Source organism: Pongo abelii, chromosome 10 (genome assembly GCF_028885655.2).
Source record: "Pongo abelii isolate AG06213 chromosome 10, NHGRI_mPonAbe1-v2.0_pri, whole genome shotgun sequence".
Taxonomy (NCBI): Eukaryota; Metazoa; Chordata; class Mammalia; order Primates; family Hominidae; genus Pongo; species Pongo abelii.
Window position 1 is genome coordinate 17,327,501 of NC_071995.2, and position 27,749 is coordinate 17,355,249.

Consider the following 27,749-nt stretch of genomic DNA (forward strand, 5'->3'; position numbering starts at 1 on the left):
CCTGTGTGTGCAAGTGTGTGTGCATGTTTTAATTCATAAAAGTGGACAAAGGGTGTTATGAAGAGGGGGGAAAGAGAGCGATGGGAGAGGGAGGGTGAGTCCATTAGTTTGAAGATGAACAGAGTTCATAGCTACATTCATCTTTTTTTTTTTTTAAACCCCCACAGGACTGAGGTGCAGAACTGGAGTGAGCTGTTTTTCTAGGAATTTTAATGTTATACTGAATAAAAGCCCCAGGCCATAAGGCAAACATAAAGTTTGAGAGAACCCATATTTCAAGTTGGCAAACCCCTGTGTCCAGCTTGCACCTGGTCGCTATCTCTTTGGGTTGGTGTTTCACCCAGCTTCTCTGGGCTTTGCTGTAGACTACTTTCCCACACACAGGTGCCTAGGATTCACTTTCATTTTGCCGTGCTAAAGAAATATGTAGCTTAAATAATTCCAGCAACAAGATTACTCTTACTGGTAAAAAAAAAAAAAAAAAAAATGTGGCCTAGTATCCTAAGACAAAGAGTTAATATTTGTCTTTTTGAGGGTTTTGAAATTGAACACTTTGAACCTGGCAGCATCGAGTTCTCAATACTGTTTTAAATGGCTTTTTAACACTTAGGAGAAATTCTCCACTGACTCTAAGAGATACTTCTCAATTTTTTCATTCCCTCTCTCTGCTCTCTGCTATTATTCACAGATATGCATATTCCTACACATAAATACATATGGGGTAGATTGTTTGAGGGATAATTAATCTAAAATTTAGTAAGATCTTATCTAATTTATTATTTTTTTCCAGAATAAATTCAAATGCTCTATTGCCATCTCAGATATACTAGTGTGTTGCCTAAAAATTACACTTAGATATTACACTTACAGCAACATACTAAAGGGATGCTGATTTTACAGTAGTCACAGTGATTGATTAAACAAATTTATCTTATATCAAACTAGTGCTTGACTTGTAAGTCTAACTACGTAGAATAAATAAGATTCTTAAAAATAACACACATTATTCATTTAATTTTTGTAATAGTATCGATGTCTTTTTAAGGGAAACATAGCCTCTGCTATCAAAATATCACTAAATTTAGAACCCTAAATTTACCCTGGTCAGAAGGGAGCAGCTTTACAATAGTGTAATTTTATTTTAACATTTTGTGAACAAATTTGAGGTAAGAGTAATCCTTAAAGAAATAAATGGGGTTAGTCATTTTCTTATACAGTTGAAATGGCAAAGCAGCCTCCTTCTAATTTAATGGAAGCAGAAAGTGAAACCAAATAATCTAATATTCAATACCTTTTTAGGATAAAAAGAAGAAACTAAAATGAGGCCCTAAGATTAATTTTATAATTTACCAGAGATTATTTTCAGAATAATTTAAAATAAAATAAATATCATGTTGTTTGTACTCATTTGAAAGAAAATTTTCATCACTTTAAAAGAAAATCACTTTCTGAACAAAGTAGTACATGGCATTCTCATATGCCTCCAAGCAGCTGGGAAAAATATGTAATTATTTTAAATATCCTTATACAATGCATTGAACTATTAAGCAACCATGCCAGGCTTCAATTCCCTGACAATTCTTTCCATGGATAGTATTTTTTTTAAAGACAATGAATACTTTTTGAGGAAAATGAAAATGAGTTTTAATTTCCAATAACCTAGGGTGGGTAGTAAGCCTAACAATAGGCAATACTTTACTTCAGTTTGTAAGAGAGAAAAAAAAAAAAAAACAGCTAAACAAACAAAACAAAGTTTCTAACAGGCTTGATACCTTTCCTCTGAATCACTCCACAAGAGCAAAGTGCTCTCAGTTTAAATTATATTGCATGACCAGTTGTAACTCACATGTTGTTAATATGCTAAATGAGCTTTCAAAATGTTTGCTAATTCTTTACCTATACAGACATCACAGCAGACTGGATTTCATGTAAAACAAGCTAAGAAGGCAGAGTAAAAATGACCCACCTGTCCCTCCTGCAAATTTTGTAAGTTTTCATTCATAAATGGAATTTTCTCTCCAAAATTACACACTTCTGTTTCAATTTTCCACATATTGAACAGAATCATTAGCCACTGCTAAGAGAAAACTTATCTGAGGCTTTAAAACGATAGTGTCTTTTAAGAATCTGGGCCAACCACAATTCTGGCTATTGCTAGTCCCTATTCAATTTGATTTAGAGTTGTTTTATTTTAAAGTTGTAATATTTATTTTTACATGGAAAACGTTTGTCACCACTTCATATTTCAGAGACAAATTTAATATGTTTATCTTGGTTGAATTCTTTTAGAAGTTAGATGTATACAATCTAAAAGAAGATGGCACCTACTTTACAATCCTGTAACTATTTCTTTTTGAGTCTGGATACTGTTAGAAAGTTTACATCTTTATGTGGCTGTAAGCCAGGTCTGATAGGCAATGTAGTCTGCCAAAGGCGCTAAGTTTAATGCAGATAATGGTTGCCCAATCATTCTCTAAGTACTTAATTTTTATTGTGTTTGCATCAAGTAATTGTATTCCACTGAATCTCATCCCTACCCTCATTCCTCCCCAAGAAATGGGTGGAAAGATTTTTAAGCAATATTTCAAAGGCATGCTATTCCATTTTTGTTAGGCCCTCTGAACTGATGTAGATAACGCAAACTTAAAAATATCTTCATTTTCCAAGATTAGAGGCAATGTACAGAAAGCATTTACTATAGTGATTAGCTTATATAAGCATCTTAATAAATGGTACTAATTATTATCATATTCAAATAGCCCAGCTCAATTTTTTACTCCTCATTGTACAATCACTCTTGTTGTGATCTTCTCTGTTTCTGTGCTTCTTTAACACTTTCTGTGGTTTATTGAAAGTGAATTATGGATAGTCTGTATTCTCTGCTAGTCTAAAAACCTGGAGGATTCATATTTCGTCTTGTTTAGCTTTGCATACCACACAGTGCCAAGTACAGTGTCTTGCTCACAGTAGACATTTATTAAATGCTGATCAAACTGATTTGAATTAAACGAAGAAGTTACGGTGCTAAAGAAAATGTTTAGAATGAAAATTTTAAATCTAAGTTATTGATAAAAATAAAAATCTAAGCAAAGTAAAGTCAGATGTTAGTTGATAACATTTCAATATTTTAGGGCCGGCACGGTGGCTCACGCCTGTAATCCCAGCAATTTGGGAGGCCTAGGCAGGCAGATAATTGCTTGAACCTGGGAGGCAGAGGTTCCAGTGAGCCGAGGTCATGCCACTCACTGCACTCTAGCCTGGGTGACAGAGTGAGATCCTGTCTCAAAAATAAAAAAAAAATACAATAAAATTAGATATTTTTACATTATGCAAATATTTAAATAGATTTATTACAGCATACTGTAAATGTTGATTTTGTCATCTGTCTTCATGAGTAGACCACAAGTTCTTAGAGGCAGAACATATATTTCAGTATCTGCAGGGCACAGTCTAGCACACAGTAAGTACTTAAATGTTTACTGCATGAATGGCAAGATAGAAAAATAAGAAGAAATAGAAAGATTCAATGGACAGTTAATCTAAATAAAATTATCATTACTTAAAATCACTAGCTTTCTGTGACAAGTAAAGGAGACACAAAATGGAGGTCAATGGAATTTTAACACAAACTAGAATTACAACAGCTTCCTGTAATATACAGAAATTTAGAATTTTTACAAGGTTTATAATGGTAAGAATGCTTAGGCTAGGCAGATGATATTTATTAGTTATTACTATCAGATATCAAATAACACCTTTAAGAGTCTACTTATAGTGATGGAACATCTTAGGAGACATTTAAAAGGATGTAGCTTTTCCTAATTATGTCCTAAAATACTTAAGAAAACACTAAAAAGACAATCATGGCATCAAGTCTCAAATACACTAAAGCTAAGAATCTAGGTGGAACACCTACTAATTACAGTTAGGCCAATTTTCTTGGCACTCTCAGGTTTTATCTCATGACAAAGTCAACACCTAAAGTGGATAGGAAGACACTTTGTAGTTTTATCATGTTATGCCCACTGGTCTATACCCGGAGTATATTCTAACCAAAGAAAAAAATGCCCAAATGTTGATTGTTGAGGCAATTTTAGGTCAATTCTCAGACCTCCATCTGGTTCCCCAATTGCCATCTCACTCCCCATTTAGAAACAACATTTTTCAGAAACAAGTAAGCAGGAGCTATAGGGAGAGACTACTGATTGCTCATTGCATACTGGCTGCTTCTCCCTCCAGAAGAAATGATCTGAAGATGGTGAGAGAAACATCCTAAATACGTTGAATTCTGGGACTTTTAGACTGTTGTGTATTGTATCTTCTCAGAGTTTCAGAGGACCAGGCAGGAGGTAAAAGAGAAATCACCATCTCAGTTAAAAACTAAAAATCATATTGGAATCTGGGCAATTAACTTCCTTTCTAGATGTGAATCTGAGAAGGAGATTTTGTTGTCATTGTTGCCATGCTATTTTTTTGGTCAGAGGGTGTGTCTAAGGACAATCCACCCATCCTATATTCTGAGAGTCACTGAGTTTAGAAAGTACTCCATTGAATCATCTGTAAAGAGAGGTAAAAAGAAACAAAACATTAAGCACCAAGAATTACTGTGGAATAAGGGGAAAATAATTACCAACCTGGAAGCCCAAAGGAAGAATATGTTTTTAAAATTGATTTCTTGTAAGACTCAAGAGAACATTTCTGGAATCTGTTTGCTATGTTCAATAAAATGCAAAAAGAAATGCTTCATGAACCTCCATGGAGCGGGATAATCAGCCTACAAGGAAAAGGGTGAGGTACAAAAGAGAGACAGAAAAGCTAAAAGAGAATTTCAATAAAACTTAAGGTGTAACAGAAAAATTAAGCCCCACACTTTAAAAGGTACTGAGAATACTAAACTCTAGTAATGGTAATACTGAAGTAGGAATGAAGTGACAGGGAGGATGGGCTGAGAAGCTGTCATAAAATGTACAGGATGAGGACAAACAGATGAAAAGTATGAAAGAGAACATGATAGTTTATAAGACCTACTATGGAGCTTCAATATGTAACTAACTAGTGGTCCTGAATAAAGAATTACAACATAGTAAATAGAAGCAGTAAATAAAAATATAACAGAAAAATTGTCTGTTTGACCTACATATTCAGAATTGATTGACTTTACTAACTTCAAGATCAAATGATAAAGGAGACCCACAAAACTCATATTGAAAACTTCTGAACTGCAAAAGAAACAAATAATAATTTAGAAACTCAAGTATCCAAATAAGGGGGAAAAAGGAAAAGAAGGGATTTTCACCAAAGAAAAATGTATCCAGCTAGCTTCAGACACTGTAACTGTAAATATTTCAAAAAAAGAAAAATAAGAATTTTAAAAGGATGATATTGTGAACCAAGAATTTCATATCTACACAACGTATTTTCTTGTGTAAAAACCATTTAAGGATGGTTTGTATGTATAAAGGTCAGCAAAATGAACATTTATGTACCTTTACAAAACAAATGACTTGAAAGATTGCTCTAAATGAATCTAAAAGAATCAGATTTTAAAACCCAAACATGGGAGGGTCATGGTGCAAAAGGATTGGGTGTTTTGCCTTTCTCTATTTGGATCAAAATTTTAGGTGCAAAGTTAGATATTTCATCAAGCAGTAGAGTATTTCTGTAATCCAGTGATTTCATTTGATTCTCTTCAACTCCCACCGCTTCCCCATCACCAGGAAATATATTTCTCATGTCTCATTGCAAACCTCACAGTTCAGATGAAGCCTCCTGTTAGGTCCAACGACCTAGGAAACTAACTAGCACTTGTGAGATGTCCAAAATATCATACAGTTGGCCCTCTGTAACTGTAGGTCCCATATCCATGGATTCAGCCAACTACAGATAAAAAATATTCGGAAAAAACTGCATTTGCACTTAACATATACAGACATACTCTTGTTGTTATTCCCTAAACAATATAGTATAACAACTATTTACATTGTATTTGATATTACAAGTAATCTAGAGATTATTTAAAGTATACAGGAAAATGTGCATAGGTTATACACAAATACTACATCATTTTTTATCAGTGACTAGAGCATTTGCTCTTTTGATATTTGCGGGAGGTCTTGGAACCAATTCTACATGGATACTGCGGGAAAACTGTATTTACATGGCTGAGAATCATGCTTGATAGTTTCTGCTTGCTATCTATATGGCAATATATTGTCAACTTTTTAAAATCATTTATTTCTCTCATTAATGAGGCCTTTATCATGACTAGATTTGTTTTACAGAGTAGGAAACTTAGGATGCTTGGCCAACTTTCTCAAGACACCACACTAAGTAAGAAATAAATTTGAACTTACATTTTCTGACTTCAAATCAGATATGTGCTCCATATCTTGCCTAATATAGGACTGCTTCATAGATTTTTAGAAAATAGTACTTTATATTATTTTTCTTGGTTGTATCCCATCATTTGAGTTGAAAAAAGGAAACAATCTTTATGTCACTTAATACTTCAATCAGTTTAACCTTATTGTTCAACTCTCAAGTGTAATGTACAATTATAGTACATAATGGTATTAACATCTAAAAAATTACTTTTCTAATATTCAGTTGATACGACAGTAGATTCCGAACTGCTTTCTTGACATCTATTTGTTCGATTACTCTGAATCAGATAGTTCAGCATTACATTTTTTGGAAAGACATTTGAGGACCCTTAGTTTCAGCTACAGTAAAGCTTTTTATAAACAATAAATTTTGATATAATTGCAAACTTACAGAAAAATTGCTAAAACAGTACAAGAAACTCCTATATACCATTTACCCAAATTCAACAATTATTTGTATGCTGCCTCATTTACTTTATAAATCTCTGTCTCCCTCTTCATATGTATACATACATGCAAATTTTCCTTTAAATATTTGAGAATACATTGGAGACATTGTGCCCCTCTACCCTTGAATAGTTTATCATGTGTTTCTGGGAAAACAAGAGGAAAAAATGAAATCTCAATGTTCTCTGAAGTAGTTAAAACCCAATTATAGAAATCAGAAAAACTTAACGTCCATAAAATACTATTATCTAATTCACAGTCCATACACAAAATTCATCAATTGTCCCATTAAGATCCTTTATAACCCACCCCATTCTGTCTCCATCCAGGATACAATTCAGCATCAGGCACTGCATTTAGTTATCATATCTCTTCTTTTCTTTCTCTATGAAGAAGCTTGAAGTCCAAAACACATTTCTTCTTACGGCCAGTAAAGTTTGGAGGCAGATCAGTTGTTCACCATCCTGGTTTACATTTAGATTTATCTGGGGAAATTTGCAAAGCCGTTTTACTATTCCCATACTACCCTTGCTGACTCAGAATCCCAGGGAAGCAATTGCCCCAGAACTGATATTTGTTTGTTTTATTCTTCAAAAGATCTAGTCATTCTGATGATCAGCTAGCTTTGAAATCCCTGAGGTCAACCAATGATAAACTTGGAGAAGGAGAGCAACACTGCTGAGGCTAGCCAGAGAGGCAATATTAGAGAGAGAGAGAGAGAGAGAGAGAGAAAAAAGATGACAGGAGAGAAGAGGAATGACAGAGAGGAATCAGAGGGATGTCATAGAAGGTGGAAGCTTTTCCAGTAGGTACTTAAGAATATTTATCCCAAAACAACCACTAGTAAAGACAGCTCTGGAAAGAGTAAAACAGAGACCCTTTTGGCTTTCATAATTTTAAGATATCTGTAAGCAGCTTGTTTCTTGAACAATTATAACCTATTTGGCAAGAAAGCATTTCTATAACCATGTAAATCCGAAGAACAAAATTAGTGTAATTACCTTCTCATCACCTTTAATATATGAAAATTCATCATAAATCTGCAAGAGTACAAAATATTTCCCCAATTTGCTTGACATCACCTTTTTGGAGGCATGCCTGTTAGTTAACACATCCACTTCACTGCCTAAGTGACTTTAGAAGCTGCATTAAATTCTGAAAAACTGCACCATATAACTCAGGTAAATTTTGGTAAAGACATTCATAAGGGCAAAATTATAAAGAAATATCTTTTCTCTAACTGTTTTTAGTTTAGGATTACATATAAGCAAAGAACAGCTAATACTACCAACAAAGTCACATAAGAGTATAAAATGATGAGCAGAATTATACATGAACCATACAAGTGACTAATGAAGAACAATATAAATTGCTAATAGCAATGAAGATGATGGTTAGCCAGATCAAAAAAGATGTATTCTGAGGCAAAAATACACAATGTTGAGACCTTTACTCCTAAAGGTTATTATACATAACTTTCTTCACTAGAAGATACAGACTAATATCAAATTTTAAAAACTTGTTGTATTAAAACTTCTTCCTAAATACTCTTTGAGTTCCCATAATTTAAAAAAATTCCATAAAGTTTAAAAAAGTAAAATCTTAAAGCAATAGTTCAAAGATCCAAGCCACCTTTGTTTTTCCTCCAATAAGAAATACTACAGTTGTTCCTATAGAGCCCAGTCATACAAAATATTAAAAAATAGGGCTGTTATACTGGATTATCTCCATAATTGCTGCTCAAGGAAAATATACAGTTTTATACTTTTAGGAGTCTATTGTGTTTACATTATTACCATATGGTATGACAAAGTGAAAATTAAGAAGCAGCTTTAGGTTGGCTGTGCTCAGCTGGGGTGGTTTTCTATTTTTTGTACTATAGCTGAGGTTATTCATGTGCTTGCGTTTAGTTAGGTCTCTGCTGGACATGGACTATCTAAGATATCCTCATCTTCCAGGGTCTTTCCTCCATAAAGTTCCCCTTTAGTTCAACCTTCTTTACAGCATGGCAGCTGGCTTCCACGAAGAACCATTCCAAGAAGACAAGTCCCAATGTACAAGTATTTATTTGTCAAGCTTCTGCTTGCATCACACTTGCCACTGTCCCGTTGGGCAAAGCAAGTCACATGGCCAAGCCTAGAGTGGGAAAGAACTATACCAGAGTGTGAATACTATGAGACATGGTGCTTTAGAAGCCATCAGTGTAACAGCCTGTCAAGCAGAAGGGTTTTAGATGCATTTCTGTCTGTGTTGGCTAATAATTTGCATCTGATTATCCATCTTCAAATATTGCAACTCTAGATAAGGATAAAGCAAGAAACAAAGAAGATAGGTATATATTCATAAAATCTATATATCCATCAAGATATATAGATTTTGTGGCTAAATATATTAATTACTCTAAATGGAATCACATATTATTTGATTAGCCAAGATTAGAACTGATAGTTGAGCTGTTTCTAATATGTTGACTACTAAAAGTAATAGCACAATTAACATCAGAGTGTAATAAAACAGAAACATTGGGCTAGGACATAGGATCACATAACTGTCATTAAACTATGTGCCTGTAAGGGTATCATTTAAATTCTTTAGGCCTCAGTTTTTTATATATTAACACAAATGTCTTAAACTATATTTCTTCTTAGCATTTTTTCAGCTCTAAAATTTGCCACATCTTTAAAAATTCTTTAAGTATTATTAGCAACACACACACCACACACACACACACACACACACACACACACACACACACACACACACAATGTCACCCAAATTCCCTCATTAATCAGTTAGCTATGCCAGGGATTGTGAGAAATATGTAAATGTTAATTTGTGGTTATTAAAGATTTAATTCAACCAATTGGGCCCTGTTAGTTACCTATTAAAATCTCAGTCACAACCGATAACATGGTCAAGAGGTGTTTCCATGGTCTAGGTTCCCCTGGATATTACCAGATAGCATCATGATTAGAAATAAACAATAAACAAGGTTTTTATTGGGGGGGAGGCTAAGGATACTCTGTATAAATGTGTAAATATTATAATTAAAAGAAGAAAAAGGGAGGTTACAATGTCCTAATGTACTGGGAGCTAAGGAGTGCTTGTAATCTCTGGTCATCAGAGATGCTGTACAAGAAATGTTTCTTACTTTAGAATTCTTCTTCCCAGATTTTTATCCTTTTCAACACGATGAGGCGACTGAAGCAACAGAATATTCATAACTCCTCCTCCTCCTCTGCCCCTATTAATTCTTTCCTCCTCCAGCCATTTAATTTAGATTTTCTTTTATTCTTACAGACAAACCACCTGAAGTTTACAGCAATCTAAGGCATTAGCTGTGTCTACAGGTGAGCTGATACTTGCAAGATAGAACTTCTGTCAGATCCATAAATTGCTTTCTATTGTTCCTTTCTCTGGTTCTCATATTGCCCTTGGACATTGCTAAATTGTTATTCCACTTCCCATTTGTATATATGGCGTCTCCAAATAAGCTAGTTCATTCCCCTCCTTTCCTACCTCCTTATATGCCTCCTTACCATCCTTCTGAGAAGGTAAGTTCTACATGACATATAGGCTTTATGGAGTGCTGAAATATACTTTGCATCCACAGTGGAATTTCCATGCAGGATTTTTTTTTGTCTTGGCTCATTGATTATTAAATCAAGTTTTCTGTGTCCTGAACTGAGTCTTCTACTTCTTTTAGGTTGATCTTGCTGTGAAGTAAATAGTATATAGAGTTGTCTGAAATAACTTTCTAGGATGATAGACATGTTCTCAAACTACATTGTACAATACTCTAGTCTCTAGCCACACGTGGATATTGAACACTTGAAATATATTTTGTGTGACTGAGAAAGTGAGCCTGTATTTTAATTAATTTTAAATTAAATAATTATGTATGACTAATAGCCACCATGTACTGGTAGTGTAATGGCAGAGAAAGTAGTCATTTTGCACTTTAAGAGTTATTTTGTTGACTTCCTGACACAGATATTTCTTACACATGGAATGTCCAGCCTTAGAAAATGTTACCCAGGCTAATAGATCTAGATCCAGATTTATCTTCTACAGAGTATCTTCTTGCCTTTGAGTCTGTACTGATCCTCTTTTTGTTGAAACATCAAGTGTACCATGCTTCTGGCACTTAGAGCAGACTATTATGTATTGTAATTTATCTGCATCACAAAAGTGTGATTTTTCTCCATAATCAGATTTAAAACTCTTTGAGGTCAGAAACTCTAACATTTCTTTTGCATTCCTCTTGGCAACATAGCATATGCTGGGTACCTGGTTGTTGCTCTATAAATATTTATTGCATGGATAAATAAAGTAGGTTACATCAGGGAGTACAGTGACTGGGCAGATGGTGTCCAAATGACAAAAGCCCCACTTCTTCCTGCTTGAAGTGACGGCATATTTTGATAAATTTCCCATAAGGTCCTAGAAAAGTCTCTGAGAACTAGAATATGCAGTTAAGGAGGCTGGCAAGGAGAGAGCCAATTTCATGGAACTTGCAATGTTAGTTATACAATTGCAGTATGTTGCATACAAGGGCCTCTCTGATTTCCTCCCAGTATAAAATACACTTCAGCAGAACAGAGTACTGGAGTGAAATTGTAAGCTTTCTCTCATGTGTGTAGAAAGCCACATGGTGGCTCCCACTACTAGTGATTTCAGATCTGTGTAATAGTTCTGGTTTGACTTTTTATAAGTTCTTGAAATTGTTGGCTATGTTATTCGTATATACCGTGTAGTCAAACTGTTAGTGTAAAGACTATTTTCCTGAACTTTCTAGAGCTGAGTAGGATAAGAAAACAAAATGATAAAGCAAGGAATATAAACAATGCAACACACTGCTAATGATTTTAAATCATGCTGTCAAAAAGTTTCTGAATAGCTCATGAAATTCTTGATGTGTTTGAAAAAATATACCATTTGAAGTAACAATACAATGTCACTAACATTTTTGAAAATAGTCAACAATGTTTAGAATTTGTTTATACATATGGCATGCATTTTAGATGTAACAGCCAGGAAAATCTCATTATTGTAGACTTCACTGGAAGATCTCTGAGGTCCCTTCCAGCTTTAAAATGCTGAATATAATTCAGAATTTATGATAATTTGAACTAGGCAAGGCTGAAATTTACTTTTGTATGATCTATGAAGCAAGGATTTGCTAATAGTGTAAACAAGATTGCTTGAGGCTTTTAACCAAGCTGTTTTTAAAGATTTTAACACATTGTGTGATACAAATGGGTCTAATTTCAAATGATTCCCACCTATTTATTAAAGCACGCAATGAAAGACTGTTACTTAGAAGTGCTTTTATTAGCAGCTAAATGTACACTATGAATTTGAAAATAATACATCTGCGTTTCTTATTAGAGTATATAGTTTGTGTTTTACTTAATTCTGTTTGGTTTCTCTAATGGTAGAAGACATCAATGAAGGTTTTCTGTAATTAGAAATGACTACTTCAAATACAATTGTCTATTTCATTAGTTTATTTTTCCCCTTCTTACTTTATGCATTCTTTATCACCTTGATCTATTTAAAAATATATTTATGAAGCACTGATATTTCACATGCAATGTAATTACTCTTTGAGGAATAATTAAAAACCTAGAGTTTCTTAAATTTGGCTGTAATTCTGATATCTATTCACAATTATTCAAGAGTACAATGGATTAATACAGAAACTGTAAGATTAGGTTGATTCCTGTAAAGCTTTAATTTTCTTCTTCAAAATGTTGTCATCATAATTTGTTTCTCTTGATTTTTAAAACAATTCTCTGTGTACATAAAGGCTAAGAAATATTCTGTACTATACTATGAAACTAAGATTCTACTCTAGGCAACAGAGCTTGAAAATTTACTTCACTTACAAATAGCAAAAATCCTTCTAAAGGCCTATAGAGGTAATACATATAGTATAATTTACAAAAATGAATATAAAAAGATTTACTTTGTAAAATCTTATATACCGTTTAGAATGATAATTTGAAATTGAAATTGAATTTAAAACACAATGTAGGAAATATTTGATATCACTTGCTGTATGTTGACAAAGCTAAAACACAAAATCATTTCTATTAGAAGATGTTTGTGTAAAAATCTTTACGGTTTCCCTTCACAAGTGTATTTTTAAAATAACATATTTTTGTAGCATGTAGGATGGTGGTATTTTATAACACCATTTTCTAGATTCTATAGTCCATGTTTATACTAATAGAGAGTGATGCTATAATAATAACAGTCACGATTTACTGTAAAACTTTTACATCTTAGTCCTTTGAACATATAAAAAACTTTAAAAACATGTATTATTGTATACTTTAGTTAAATAATATTTGCTAAATATCTAATGTGTTGCTTAAGCTGGCCTAAATATTCTGTATTATCATACTTAATCCTCACAAAAACCTATGAAATAAGAACTATGATTGTCTCCAAGTTATAAATGGGGAAATTGAGGACTTGAAGGAGACAGTAACTTGCATAAGAGATTCACATGGTTGGGAAAGCACTTGAATGTATGTGTCTGACTCTAAAACTTATGACTCTAAAACTCTTACCCCTCTAGTTTTTCTGAGTGAAGGGTTTTATTTTATTTTCTTGTGGCATCACCCTAATCACCTTAATGCCTTAATATCTCCATATATTAAATACAAATTTCATTATTGTTGCTAAAGAATGGGAGCTCTTTTTTGAAAAGGGATGGAATTACTCTATTTGAAAAGGTGAAGAAAGTAGTCTAGGGCATTAAACGTTTTCAGTGGTGGCTTAACAAAACTTGAATACAGTTATTGACAAATTATTTTGCTCACCAATCCAAGTGGGTACTTTTGAAATCCCATCTGGTTGCATCTACTTTTGTTCCATCTATTTTTCAATGTTAAAAATTTCATCTGAAATTCTTTATACCAATGAAATGATTTCTTTTATCTCATTCAATTCAGGACTTCTGCTCCATGCCAATTGGTCTGAGATGGTAAGTTTCACTCATTACCTCTTAGCATAAAAGAAGTGCAATGATGTAGAAAATATAATCTGTTGAAGAAATATTGGTTGCTAGAGATTCCCATATATGAAGCTTAAATTTTAGTGATCTCAAAATCCTTTTCTGTTTCATCTTTTTCATTTTGCTTCCTAAAATGAGTATTACTTCAGATTTTGCAGTAAGTACCCCTTAAATGCAGATAGCATCCAATTCAAAGCAATCTCGATTTTGACGCTATCATTTTAACCCCAATAGTGTTTTGGTTGGGTGACCCCTAATAATAAGTGAAATTGCTAGGAATAATCAACACCAAATAAAACAGAAAGGCTACAACTGCACAAGAAATAAAATGTGACTAAATAAAATTGGATATAGTATAACATCTTATTGAAATATTCATCTATAATGTTAGATCCAGGAAAATTTGTCTTAGTAGAATAATGACCAAAAGCAAGCAATCAGAAAGCTAAACATTAAGACATTTTTATATGAGCAAAACTGATTGATTAATCAGCTTTCTGTCATAAAATGTACTGATCAAAATTAAAATATTTTCAGTAAAAGAAAAATAGTAATTGACAAGAGGAAATTATTTAATGATAGTCTGTAAGAAGTTGACCATTGTATTAAATTGGTTCATGGATTTACTCTAAATAACCTTCCAATAAAGTTTATAAATATTTCAATAATGATAAATTATTTTATCTTATTAAAAAATTGTTTTAGATAGGATCTTGCTCTGTCACCCAGGCTGGAGTCCAGTGGACTGATCATAGCTCACTGCAGCCTCAGCCTCCTGGGCTCAACTGATCCTTCCACTTCAGCCTCCCAAATAGCAGGGATTACAGGTGCTCACCACCACACCCTACTGAATTTTGTATTTTTTGTAGAGATGGGACCTTGCTTTGTTGCCCAGGCTGGGATAAAATACTTATTTTTATAAGTAGAGATTCAAAGTATCAAAAGCTGTAAAAGCACCAGGGTTGAAATATTTTGTGTTCTCCTCAAATCTATTGTTTCCATTCCTAAATCTATTTATGAAGTGAATTCGATTATGATAAGATTTGTTCTGACTATCAACTCATAGAGTTTTGTGAAGATCGAATGAGATGATAACTACAAAAGTACTTTGTTAAATTTAAAGCATTATTTAGTGGTACTTATTATTTTGAACTGCCTGTTAAACATTCTTTGTTGAATGTATGACTGGCACAAATCAAACTTACAGCATTTTCCCAAAAAGTGAACCTCTCTCTATGACTTGCCCACTCTGTCAATGATACTACAATTCTAACACTTCTTCAAAATTCAAGGGTTGAAATCTCAGCATTTCTTTTCTTTGTTTTATTTTAATTTTTTAATTTTTTTGAGTTCCTTTTAACTCCTTTTCTATCATGATTATACAAGCCAAATAGAGCCAAATAGTCTAATCAACCAGACTATATGTGATAACCAAATTGTTGTCACATCTCAACTGCTACTCAGTTATAACTTTATCTCATTTTTATAATGTATTTCTGAAAATGTGCAGAAATTGATTTTTTTACAAATGAAATGTTATTCCATATACAATAAAGTGATTTTAAGGAGTTCTACTTTGAAATTTTGAGTAGAGTGAAAAATTCATTATCACTCTAGATTTTTCTATATGTTATGTCATTAAAACATGACATGCAAATATTATCTTCCTTTTTCAAAGAAACTCTTGCAAAAGACATGCCAAATGTAGTTCATTGAAGATTCTCTTCTCTGGCAAAGCTAGCGATTCAATGACCCATTGAATTTGTGTCATTGTGGTTATGTGGTTTGGTTTTCTGCTTTATATTAAACCCCAAAGCTTTAAATAAATGAGTGTGATTATTTGAAAGTTTTAAGCAATAGTAAAATAAGGGCAGAGAAGAAGGAACAAAGAGTTATCCTGTAATTTATATTTGAGACGGTATGGATGACATTTAAGATATAACTGTAAGAAGCAAATTATAGTGACCATAACTCAGCTGCACGATCAATTTTATTTTCAGTGGGACTTGGAATAAAATAATATAACTCAGTAGAACAAATTTTGTTGCCCAGGATAACTGTTGAGAGTATTTGAATTCATTGCATGGGAAAGAGGCATCTTAAATTTTTTTAATGATAAAATTTTAAAAAATGGTACTGATGCATGTTATTAAAATTAGTGCAATAGAGTCATCTTAAGCATTGATTTTCCTATGGTAGGAAGTTTTTATTTGAAGAGTTTCTGAGGATTATTTTGTCATCTCATATATTCCTTAAAAATTTCTAAGAATACCAATGAATCTACGTGATGCAATTATGGTCAACTTAAATGACATGGTCATGGTTCAATCATAGAGGCTAATTGTGCATATAAGCTTTCCTATGTAACTACTGAAATTAAAAGCTGATAGACCTAGGTTTTAATTTTCCCAGGTTTTAGGTATTTCTGTGTGTCTACTACAGTAGAAACCAAATTGACATGTGGAAAATATTACAATATATTGTAGTATAATTCTTTAAATATTTTAATAAAATCTGGGACTGGCCATACATTAAAATACAGTTCAAGCCTGTAATCCCAGCACTTTGGGAGGCCGAGGCGGGTGAATCACAAGGTCAGGAGATTGAGACCATCCTAGCCAACATGGTGAAACCCCGTCTCTACTAAAAGTACAAAAAATTAGCTGGGCGTGGTGGCAGGCACCTGTAGTCCCAGCTACTTGGGAGGCTGAGGCAGGAGAATGGCGTGAACCCAGGAGGCAGAGCTTGCGGTGAGCTGAGATTGTGCCACTGCACTCCAGCCTGGGTGACAGAGCGAGACTCCATCTCAAAAAAAAAAAAAAAAAAAAAAATACAGTTCAAATTATATGAAGACATATAGACTAGCAGGACAAGCCATGTGCAATTAGGTTACAGCTTCTAAAATGAAAAATGAAATTGTATGGATTTCCACGTTTCTCTAGGAAGAAAAAAAGAAGCAAACAAATAAAATTAGAACAAAAATTTTGTATTACTCACCCAAAGCCACTGTGGACCAAGTGGCATCAGAGTGGTACAAGCAGCACCTGAATCCTTAATGCCTAGACTAGGTATGGAAAGAGACTAATTCACTGACTAATGACATTAATATCTGTACTGGTCTTAAGAGATAACATACATTAGCATGTTGAGTCACACTGTTATTTTCAAACTGTAGGGTTCAAATAGTGATGATAATGAAGTTTAGCTCAGTCCCAGAAAAACACAGTTTTTTAAATAAAATGGTTGAAGGTTTTATGACTAAAATTATGTTGAAATGTGTTTTTTAAGTTTAAGTGATCAATTCTTCTATGGTTAGTGACTGCATAGTCTGGATTTTCCAGTTCAGTTTAGATTTCATAAAAATGTTCTTCTTAAAATAAAGGTAATTCAAAAGGTAATTCCCTTTTGAATTATTTTTGTGTAATTAACTTCACAAATGAGAAAGAAGAAAAAGAGTCTATTATCAAACCACATATTTTAGTTTTAGGGCCAGAATATATGAATATTTTATCTACAGCCTAACACCATATTATTTTAATATTGTTTTCATTAATTATTGACATATATAATACCCCTTAAATATTGATGAAACTATAATCTCTAAAGTCCTGAGCTATTATTTTCTGTTTGTAAACAAGAAATGTTTAATGTCTGAATTTAACCTAAACCAACCAGGCACAGTGGCTCACACCTGTAATCCCAGCAGTTTGGGAGGCCAAAGTGGGAGGACCACTTGAGGCCAGGAATTGAAGACCAGCCTTGGCAACATGGCGAGACTCTGCTCTCTACTAAAAATTAGCCGGGCGTGGTGGCAAGCGCTTGTAATCCCAGCTACTCAGGAGGCTGAGGCAGGAGAATCACTTGAACTCGGGAGGCAGAGGTTGCAATGAACCAAAATTGTGCCACTGTGCTCCTGCAAAAAAGAAAGAAAGAAACGGAAGGAAGGAAGGAAGGAAGGAAGGAAGGAAGGAAGCAAGGAAGGATCACCTAAACAAGGTGGGTGGGATGAAAAACATTTGCTTTTTTCAGCCTTCAGCGATATCTTTTCTCTTTTCCTTCAAAACTTCTCTTCCTATGTTCCTTATGCCTTTTATTCCACAGGACTGAAAGCAAGTGCTGATGTTACTTTCTAGCTGTTTGTCTGCCCTTTTGTCATTGTTCTCATTCAGGCTCTTGGTATGCTTCAAGAGAACTATTAAACTCTGTGCTTTCTAGGCCAGGCACGGTGGCTCCTGTCTGTAATCCCAGCGCTTTGGGAGGCCAAGGCCAGTGGATTGCTTGAGCCCAGGAGTTCGAGACCAGCCTGGCCAACATGGCAAAACCCCATCTCTACTAAAAACACAAACATTAACCAGGCGTAGTGGTGCACACCTGTAATCCCAGCTGCTCTGGTGGCTGAAGCACCTGAATCGCTTGAACCTGGGAGGCAGAGATTGCAGTGAGCGGAAATGGCTCCACTGTACTCCAGCCAGGGCGACAGAGGTAGACTCAAAAACAAACAAACAACTTTGTGCTTTCCACTTTCACTCTTGCTTCCATTCCCCAATTTATGATCTATTTTGCTACCAGAATTATCTATCTAAAATCTGAATCTGATCTGATTACTTCCTCTTTTATTACCTTTCAATACTGCTCTCCGGTAAATGATCACCCGCCCCAGACTTAGCTCCAATGACTCCATGCCTCACAATGAATAATCACAGCGAGTTATATGGCCCTCCATCATGAGTCCACACCACCTTTGGTGTGCATCCTCCTACCATATTATGCCATTCATTAGGAAGCAAGGATTTGTTTTTTAATGAGCTTCGTTATCTCTTGCAAATGCGAACTGGCCCTGGAATTTTTCTTAAGCTCCTCTAGGGAAATTCTTAAGGGGAAAAAAGAGGGGTTAGCGCTATCTATAGGCACTTGCTGTGTGTGAACCACTTCTTTACATGACTTTGCTTAAGATCTCACAGCCACTTCATGGCCCAGGTATAATTTTTATTTTGTAAATAAAAAGACTAGAGCTCAGAGAGTCTATCTACATTGTCAGAGGTGATACCTTTGTTTAAAAAGTAGAGCCTAGCATCAACCATCTGATTTATAGAATCAAAATCTTTGCATAGTACCTCACCCAGGTTCTAGATCTGTGATCTGGGCCAGGAGCTGCCATTGGGCACATTAGATTAGTATATCCTCCTGTGATTTAGTCACAACACAAAATAGATCTTGGTCTTTGAGGATTGCCACGATGACTTCTCACTACCCCCACAGGCCACAATGGGCCAACAGCCTCCACACTTCATACTCTGATATTTTTGCTCAAAGGTGCACTAAATCCCAGTAGAGCCCTTCTACATGAATCTTGGGCTAGGTCCTGTGTGGGTCCACGTTCACAGGGCAACCCATTCGGAGTAGTAGGCTCCAAATCACAAGTCAAACACATATCACAGGAAATATCAGTAAATTGTACAAATTTCATGATCCAGAGAAAACAACGTATGATCCTTTGAAAACCATTTTTTGAAAAATGCAATGTATATAACTTCAAAACTTTATGCAGAGTATTTGGCTAAAACATATATGGACAGTAAATTTAATTTATAATGTTAAGACAGCTTTACTTATTCATTGTTTTGAGAATGGACATGAATACTTTGACATGAAGATGGCCAGGACATGGCAAAATGAGGTTAGACAGAGAAAAAGCACTGTGCCCATTCCTTTGTCAAATGTAGGATCCACCATGCTGCTTTTGCAAAACGAGGTTAGAAGGCAAAAATGAGGTTTTTTTTTTTTTTTGCCAAATGTACTTGAAAAAGAAGAGAATTTCCCATTGCTTTGCCAAATGTACTTGAAAAAGAAGAGAATTTCCCAAGGCCTATATCTCTATGATAGAAATCTATGAGTTTGGGAAAAAATAACGTGAGTAAAAATCATAGCTATCTGGCAGGAAAACTACTTGTCACCAAAAATAAATAAATAAATAAATACAGGTATATCCAAACAAAAACATTGTGTTTTAGTCTATTAAGGAGGATTTCAATCAAAGTTTATGATTGATTGGTTGTCATAATGGAAAACAGTTTCCCTGATTTTGCCTTATTTTCCCACTCTCCCCGTCTTTTTCCTTGTCTCTTGATTTTTTTTTTTTTTTTGAGACAAAGTCTTGCTCTGTCACCCAGGCTGGAATGCAGTGGCGTGATCTCAGCTCACTGCAACCTCCCCATCCCGGGTTCGAGCAATTCTCCTGCCATAGGCTCCTGAGTAGCTGGGACTACAGGCCTGTGCCAGCAAACCTGGCTAATTTTTGTATTTTTAATAGACATGGGGTTTCACCATGTTGCCCAGGCTAGTCTCCAACTCTTGGCCTCAAGTGATCCTCCTATCTCAGCCTCCCAAAGTGCTGGGACTATAGGCGTGAGCCACCATGCCCAGCTATCTCTTGATTTTTAACATTCTCCTCTAATCCCTGGTACCTAAAAATTACAAAGTTTGTGACACATAACTGGGAAATTTTAAAATTCTATGGGTACTAGTACTGTTACATTTATTTTAGAACTGAAATGGAGTTTCCCAGAGACTCCCTGTGTTTCACAGTAAATAATGTGTTAAGCAAAATAACCAGTCAGAAATATTTAGCTAGATTTCATGCAGGTCTGGGGTGAATTTTAAATTTTTCTCATCTCTAGCATATTTAATTTTCTAGTATTTGACCTTCCTAAAAGCAGGCAACTGTTAACTTAACACTAATGGTGAAAGCAAAAGCAACATGGCGGATCCTTCATTTTATTCTACTTTACCGCCAATTTGTGTAACTGGGAAGGACGTAAGTTTTGCTCTCTGAAAAAAGAATATATTTATTACATCTCCTCCCTTGCACAGAATGAGTAAGAATTTATATTGGGAATAAAAGGATAGTAGCTGTTTCTTTCACTTGCTACTTCAGTGGAAGAAAGTAGGCAGGTAAAATCTTTTACTAGGTGGTCTGGTAAAAAATTATTGTCTTTATTCCATGCACATATACAAAATACTATTTATATATATATATATATTTAAAACAGGGTCTCACTCTGTCACCCAGGCTGGAGTGCAATGGTGCGATACTGGCTCACTGCAACCTCAGCCTCCTAGGGTCAAGTGATTCTCTCATCTCAGCCTCCCATGTCTGGGGCTACAGACATGTGCCACCACGCTCAGCTAAGTTTTGTATTTTTTTTTTAGAGATGAGCTCTCACTGTGTCACCCAGACTGGTCTCAAATTCCTTGACTCAAGGGATCAACCCACCTTGACCTCCCAAAGTGGTAGGATTACAGGCATGAGCCACTGTGCCTGGCTGCATGTTATTAAAAAACTTACCAACTTCAATAAACTCACAATTCTTATTTATATACAAATTACTTGCAATATTTTTTTCTTCTAGTGTGACTTGAGATTCTCTTTCATTGATAGGACTTAATAATCACAAAAATTAAGTCACATATTTTGAATTATTTCACATGTGGGAGGACAAGTATATATAGAGGGGAAGAACTTCTAAAGTTGATATTTTATAATACTCAATGAAATGATTCACACACACAAATATAATATGTAAACGTCCATATTAGTAGAACATTTCCATATATCTTATACAGATGTTGAGCTATTTATTGACATGTGTGTGGAGAGGACTAAGACAAGTTTCCTGGTGAACTATGTTGATATTGGGCTATTCCTATACATAGTAATATTGCAGAAGAAAAGTGGGGAATAGGGGTGGAAGATAGCCAATTATAATACCAAATTTACATAATAAGGACAGGATTTGATTGGCCGGTAATGTAGCACACAGTCTTTTGTAGTATATTATATTATGTTAACATTAAGATAAATGTATGACAAATAAAAAATTAAATGATTTAAATAATTTGTGTCCAACTCAGCATTAAAATATGGTTGCCTTTAATAAAATACTATTTTATGATCCACTCACACAGACTTTCTGTATCCAAATCATCCAGAAGATACAAACTCTTCTTATGGAACAAATCAATTTTAAACTCTTTCTTACAAAATTTATAATAAAATAAAGCTATCAGAATAATGGTATAAATTATTAGATAACTATGAATATATATAGATATTTCATTACAGGTAGAGGCAGTTTGTGGGGACTTTAAACACAGAGATATTAGAAGTCCAGGACAGGATTTTTATATTTAGAGAAATGTTTGTTTTATGTGTGTGTGTTTTTTTTTATGATGGGAATAGGAGGAAAGTACTCAATAGACTAGGACCTCTAATATGAAATTTACCAGCAGTGTAAATAACTATTCCCAGAACAACTTTAGATCTAGAATTTAATGTCATATCATAAGAGCTTCTTTACTTTTGTAGGCATGTTATTATTTCCCCATATGTTGAACTTTCATATAGTCAGTTTCTTTTAGGAAGAATAATGCTATATTGTGTTATTTATATGTCAGAGGGAGATGGATACATTTAACTGATGTTATGGAATAGATATATAATCACTATTGTCACCTATTTTAATGTACTTTTAAAAGAAAATCAATTTTATTATTTATAACATACATGAGTGCATTCTCTATTTCAAATCTGTAACATTGTGTGTGACCACTTACTATTATTCTGGTTATCTAAATTAATTTTAAAAATTCATCATCATATATATAGTTACTTAAATATTTGCTTTGTTTCTTTGCTGAGCATATATATATAATAGTTTTGAAAGAGCTGAATTTAGATTTTTATTATGCTTTTGCTATCACTGTCTTGAATTTTATTTGTAGAGTACAAATATGAAGTCCTAAATGAGCTTGAATTAAGTTACACTATATTTTTCATTAAATAGAGTTTTTAAAAGAATAGGCTTTGGGGAGACAATAAATAAACAATATTATAAAATTATATTTTGCTTTTAACTTAAAGTTTAATCCTGAATGATGGAAATGGTACCTGAAATTTTTCCCTCAATGTTTTAACAGATGAGACTCTTATCTGTTATAAATTCTGGATTGTGGTTGTCACCAATTTTGTGAAAGAAAAAGAGCATTGCATTAGCCAATGATTCTTTGTCAAGTTACACTATAAAGTATTATTGCATTTCGCAACTATTCACTGATATTAAAAGCTTTGATTTTAAAGAAAAGCTTTAGATTCAGGGCCACCAAACATAAGGATTCTCAAATTTGGGGACATTGTATGAGAGAAGCCCAGGTAGGCAGTTTCTTTCTATTCGCATTCTTACCTTGAGGAAAAAAATTTAGTCATTAATATGCAAATATTCCCCTGACTTTATTTTATTTTTAACTTATTTCTAGGTTCCCTGTTTTTCTCTGGGATTAAACTCTATAAGTTTTTATGCTTTATTAAACTATTTATTATTGAAACTATATTAATACATTTAATACGAAAATTAAAATCAAAATCTCTTCAACTGAACTAAAGTAGAGAGCTGATTTGAATACCTAGCTATTCAGGAAACACACATACACACAAATCACATTTTACTAAAAAAAACCTAATACATTTTTGCAGTTGTTTGTTTTTTATATTTTGGTCTTGAATAATTTAAAGTCTGTTGATTTATTTGTTATACTAGTTGGTAGACTGATCATTCAGGCCACAACTTATTCTGAGCATCCTTAAATAAGATTTATCAAGAACAACCATGGATATAAAAGTAGAAGTTTTTTTTTTCCCTTAAGGGATTTCAAATCTAGCTGTAGAGAAAAGTATTACGTATGGAAACCAAGAAGAACTATGTTGGTCAATGGTGCCCCAAACACAGCTTCTTCTAAAGGAAAACATCACTGGGCTAGCCCCTGATGGGAGCTGCTTCTTCCAAGGCTGCCATCTTCTGAATCAGGAATGGTTGGAATGAAGAAATTCTTGATCTTAGAGAAGCCAAATCACAGATTTGCCAGCAGCCAGTTAGCTAGAATAAAGGATGAGTAAAGCTAAGCAGATACATTTTTGAGTAATCAGGTTAATGCCTCAGGAATCAACTTAGCTAATCAGATTTGCTACTCCAATCAGGCCATGAAAGCTGAGTTTAGACTAAGGTGCCTGTGTGGGACCACATCAAAAGTCAAGTTTTGAAGTAGCACAGAGCTAAAATAAACCAAAAGAGGCGGTTGATACTGGAGAACAAGAAACGCTTATGAGGAGTATGGCTGTTAAGTATGATAGAGCACCAGGAAAAAGGTGATTGAATTCTTGTTTCTAAAGTAGCAAGGCTAACTAAAATTCAGAAACACCCTTTATCTCCAGCCTCTGGGAGGGCTTTTCAGTGATATCTTGATTTTGGATTTCCATGAGTTCCAGCTCCATCCTTAGCTAATTATCTTAAGCTTGCTTGGATGTATCTCTAGTCCATGCAACCAAACTAAACTTGCCTAAAACAAAGAACTATTCAAGCCCAAATAATGCAGGAAATAAGTCTTTAGGAGTTTTCTGAATACGCTTTAAAAAAAATCTGAGTTTGACAAATGAGAAATTTTGTACAGATTATTTTTTGGTGAACGTAGAAAGCAGGCTTCAGGATTTAATTTTTAAACCCATTTCTTAAGTCATTGGTCAACAAACATTTTCTGTCAAAGGCCAGATGGTATTTTTTTGGCATGGTAGGTAGTGCAATCATTGTCACAGCTACTCCACTCTACTGTTGCAGTGAAAATTATTCTTTTTAAATATTTTTAACCACTAAATGTATATAAGTCACTCAGCCCTAACAAAATCAAGCAGCAAATTCAATTTAATCCATGCATCATAGTTTGCCTGGCTTAAAAGCACGAGTCTGGGATTCCTGATTTCTCTACTCAGCACTCATTCACAACTAGGTGACGCTGCACAGGTGGCATTCCTTCTGGGCCTTGATTTTCTTCTTTACGGTGGGACGATTGGATTGGATTTTATGAGCTTACAGACCCCTATCCCTCTAAATGCTAAACTTATTTTTTCTCTCTCTTTCTCTCTCTCTCTATATATATAGAGAGATATCTAGCTATCTATATATACAGATGTATATACAATATATAATATTTATCTCTCTATATATAGCTATCTAGCTATCTCTCTATATATAAATATATATTTCCTCTCTATATGTCTATATATAAAATATATAATATTTATATATAGATAGATATCTAGCTATCTATATATACACATATATAAAATATATATAAATATATAAAATTTCTCATAGAGAGCTATCTATATATAGATATGTATAAAAATATACATATTTATTTATATATAGATATATAAATATCGATATTTATATATAGATACATACATATACATATTTTTTTATATATATATATATTTTTTTTTTTTTTGAGACCGAATCTCAGGATCTCATTCTGTCACCCAGGCTGGAGGGCAGTGGTGTGATCAGGTGTACATCACCACATCTGCGAAATTTTTTTGTTGTTGTTGTATTTTTTGTAGAGATGGGGTTTCGCTCTGTTGCTCAGGGTGGTCCCAAACCCCTGAGTTCAAGCAATCTGCCTGCCTCAGCCTCCCAGAGTTCTGGGATTACAGGAGTGAGCCACTGCGCCTGACTGTATATTTTGGTTAAATCATTATAAAAGTTTATTTATTTTATGCTTTAAAACTTATATCCCCATATTCTATGTTAATGTCTATAAAAATCTACTTTTTTTGTCATTATGAAATAAATGGAAACATAAACAAAAATTTATCCAGCCAAGGTACTTTGTAAGCATAAAATGTATTTATGTCTATTTTACAAAGCAGGTCCTGGCCTCTGTTTTCATTATCTCTAGGTTTAAGTAGTAATCTTCTGACAGTAAGTCTTCCAGTTTCTGTTTATTATTTGTAGTTCTGCATGAAGTGCGCTCATCAACTGATTTTTTAGGGGGTAGGGATGCCAAAGCTTCATAATTTCTATGTTTATTCAGGTACCCATTGTGGATACCAAAAACCAGAAAGTAATTAGGATTTAAAGACTTCCATCAGTTTTTTTTGGGGGGGGTTGAGGGGAAGTTTGTCATTATTGTAAGAGCAAGTTGAGTACCAAAGATAGATAGTTAATATTTTTAAAGCTTTCTGTGTAGTTTTCACTACTGTCTTTCTAAGTTATTATAGTTTACAACATGTAGAGAACTGAGAGTGACTGAAAGTACTGAGAATTTAACCTTGAGGACTGCTTAACACATGATTTCTTTTCAAAACTAGACCGTTACAGTCACAAGTCCAGTTTATGCCATGGTTTGAAATCTCAATTTCATATTCTTACTGTATTTTTATTTTTATCCCAACTATAAAATACACTATGCTTCTCTATTTTCACTCTAAACTATAAACATTTCTTAGTATTATTCTATGTTTTATTTAAAAAGCAACCTGGGCTGGGCACGATGGCTCACGCTTGTAATCCCAGCACTTTGGGAGGCCAAAGCCGGCGGATCACCTGATTTCAGGAGTTCGAGACCAGCCTGGCCAACATGGCAAAACTCTGTCTCTATTAAAAATACAAATATTAGTTGGGTGTGGTGGCACGCACCTGTAATTCCAGCTACTCGGGAGGCTGAGGCAGGAAAACTGCTTCAACCCGGGAGGCAGACCATTGTACTCCAGCCTAGGCAACAAGAGCTAAACTCCGCCTCAAAAAAAAAAAAAAAAAAAAGCAACCTGGAAAACAGAAATTATTATGCTAACATTCAAAATGTAAATGTGTTCTCACTTTAGAGATTAAGGAAACTGGTTGGAATTTGTTTTGTAGGCTTCCAAAAGGCACTTACTTTCGGTCAGAATTGACTGGATCAAGGAACATTTCGACATAGATGACGTTAAACCTGAGCATTTTGTTAATCACCCAATACCTTTTTAGATACATAGGTCTCTGCGTTGGGTACACATTCACCTCTCTTTTCCTTGTAGGACTCAAGCCCCAGAGCTTTTCTGTCTTCCTTTTCTCTCTCTGATTCCACTCCTCACACCCTGTTCTGCTATACATTAATCTAATAACCTAAGGACTATATGTGTCAACATTTGTATTAGAATAGGAACTTTTTCAGAATCCAGTGGCTATCTCCAAAGTGAGTAGAGGTGATATCCAAGGTAGGTGGCCTTAAGCCCAAACCTACTCTGCCTATACCTAGGAGTAGCTCTGTTGGGTCCACATTACAATATTTTATTTTTACTTAATCCAAAAATCAACTTCATTCATTCATAAAAAAGAATTATATGAAGATCTTTCATAAAACAAACTAGGGAGTCCTCAATGTCAGTGTGAAAATGAAAAAGACAGGATATTCTCAGTATTAAAATCTTTCTTGCCCCCATGATGTGCTGAGCACTATATTAGAGAATTCACTAAAAAGTAAATTATGGTCTGTGCTTTCCAGTCACCCGCTGTTTGGTAGGAAATGCAGATACAAGTAAATAATTGCAATAATATATTTAAAATGCTGTAATTTGAGGTACTAGATACATAGATGACACAAAGATAGAAGTGGTTAACTCTGTTGGTTGGGGCAGACAAGACTTCATAGGAGACCACTGAGTTAGATTTTGAAAAATTAACTTTACAGATGAAGAAAGTAATGAGGAGTTTTGTGCCAAGACATGGTGGCATGAAACACATTTGCCTTCTATTTTGAATAAAGAACTAGTCTTGCGAAGACTTGAAGTCAATAGAAAATCCATTTTCATGAAGGTAGTAGCTACCTCCAATATTCAGGGGATAGTGGCACTGAACCAAGCTTCAATACACAGCCGTCAGTGGCATTGATAATGTGCAGTGATATACTTATTGGATCAATTAAATGGTATAATCACAGCTACTGTTCTGTCTACCTAGTTTCACTTTGTCCTGCCATTTATAGCGCCTCACTCCAATCTTCCAGATTATTCCCTTAGTTATCCAATT

The 27,749-nt window shown here is 34.3% G+C and overlaps 1 protein-coding gene and 1 long non-coding RNA gene across 2 annotated transcripts in view; one reads left to right on the forward strand and one right to left on the reverse strand.

The window, feature by feature from the left end:
- The window catches only part of LOC129049067 (uncharacterized), a 239,567-nt gene extending 225,686 nt beyond the window's left edge, over nucleotides 1–13,881 (forward strand). Inside the window, exons 4-5 of the long non-coding RNA XR_010135732.1 lie at nucleotides 10,131–10,180; nucleotides 13,796–13,881. This is a non-coding gene — a long non-coding RNA (uncharacterized LOC129049067). The remainder of the gene's footprint in view (nucleotides 1–10,130; nucleotides 10,181–13,795) is intronic.
- LMO3 (LIM domain only 3) overlaps nucleotides 1–27,749 on the reverse strand; it is a 238,396-nt gene that overhangs the window by 63,097 nt on the left and 147,550 nt on the right. The window lies entirely within an intron of this gene.